At 35.1% G+C, this 1,590-nt stretch overlaps 1 long non-coding RNA gene across 1 annotated transcript; it reads right to left on the bottom strand.

The window, feature by feature from the left end:
* Positions 1-531: 531 nt before the first annotated feature.
* On the bottom strand, positions 532-1,384 carry LOC136064531 (uncharacterized). Its single transcript, XR_010626158.1, has 3 exons — positions 1,230-1,384; positions 961-1,041; positions 532-843 (listed from the first exon to the last, which is right to left on the bottom strand). It is a non-coding gene; the product is annotated as an uncharacterized LOC136064531 (long non-coding RNA).
* Between the last annotated feature and the right edge of the window lie 206 nt (positions 1,385-1,590).

Here is a 1,590-nt window from a genome sequence, read left to right as displayed (position 1 = left end):
TGGACAGCTTGTTGGGCTGAGCAACGGCGTCATGGCGTAGGCGGTGGGCGATGGCGTCACAGCGTACAATCTCTTGCCTCTCCCTTTCTTTTCTTTTCTTTTTTGTTTTTTTCCTTTGTTTTTGGCTTTTCTGTTCGGTGTTTGGTTTTGGAGTCTTCAAGTCAAAGTTGGGTTTTCTTCTTCTTTTATTTTTATTTTTTATTTTTTTAAGGTTTTCATGGGCTCTTGCCTTTGGGCTGGTTGACTGGGTTAAGGTGAGGGGGGCTGAGCTAAAAACTATGGGGGCTTGAGCTAAAAACCAATGGGGGCCCAAGCCCCCCCCCCTTTTTTGGAAAAGTTTACATACTAAAAAAAAAAAAAAACAAACCCCAAATGAAAATGGACAGCCCAAAAAAAAAAAAAAAAAAAATCAATTATACAGCCACAAATAGTTAACAATAAACTTTTCTTCCAACTTCAACTAATAATTTTAACAATTACATATTAATAAATATAATAGACATAATAATATGCTTCATCATTACCCATCTAAATAATCCCAAATTATGCATATCCAGAAATTAGCCCCAAGTTCAATGAGCTATACAAGCACATATAAGTACGTACATGAAGAACATATTTATACAAGAACCCAAATCTGTTCAATAGGTGATAAAAAGCTTCCAAAATTGAAACCTTCTATAAATTAACTGCCGAATTTAAGTTGAAACTTGTAGAAAATTAAAAGGCAAATAACAATCAAATTTGCAAAATTGAAAAACTAAGGAGAACACTAACCTTGTCAGTAGGTAGACAAGTGCTTTAGAAATTAGTTCCACCACTTTGATCGCAGCCGTTTTTAAGCTGAAACTCGTAGAAAACAAAAGTTAAAAAATCAATTATTATAAAAAAAATTGATCCAATCATCTTTAAAAAAAAATGAAAAACAAAGGAATAGAGCTATAAAACCAAGAACTCCACCTCTTCAATGTGACATAAAAAGCTTTCAAAATAAAAGTTTTAAATCTGTTAGTTGAGCTCACGGCTACATCTGAGTTGATGCTGATTAAGAATGAAAATGGAATATCAATTATTAAACAAAAAAAGAAAAAGAAAAAGAATCCAGGTAACAAACAAATTTCTAAATTGGAAAACAAAAATAAAGAAAATCAGTATCAATGCGAGCTATTTATGCCCAAACACAGAGATTTAGGTTTGGGTTTGGGTTTGGGTTTGGATCCAAGTCCAACCTCAGTGAAATCCACATATCTTAACAGGCCTAGACCTGCAATCACAAACTTCCATTGAAGCTCACAACGCTTCTATCCGCCGCCGACCGATGCGGATGCCATACCCATCAATATTATTATTATTATTATTATTTGGCTGGAGTTTCTGAGAAAAAAGGAGGACGATATGAGAGAGAGAAGCGTTGAAGGGGCTTTGAAGAGAGGGAGAGTGTGATTTGTTGCCGTTGACGTTAACGGCAACAAATCATTAACGTTAACGGTTAACAGCCGTTTTCTCTTGAAACTCACGTGTTTTTATTTTTATTTTTATAATTGCTGTCCTGACAGCAGCAACTGCCGCAGAAAATCCTTGTCCAAACTC

This window comes from Quercus suber, unplaced genomic scaffold (genome assembly GCF_002906115.3).
Source record: "Quercus suber isolate HL8 unplaced genomic scaffold, Cork oak 2.0 scaffold_702, whole genome shotgun sequence".
Classification (NCBI taxonomy): Eukaryota; Viridiplantae; Streptophyta; class Magnoliopsida; order Fagales; family Fagaceae; genus Quercus; species Quercus suber.
The sequence above is the reverse complement of the archived record's forward strand: the minus strand, read 5'-3'. Positions and strand labels throughout refer to the sequence as shown.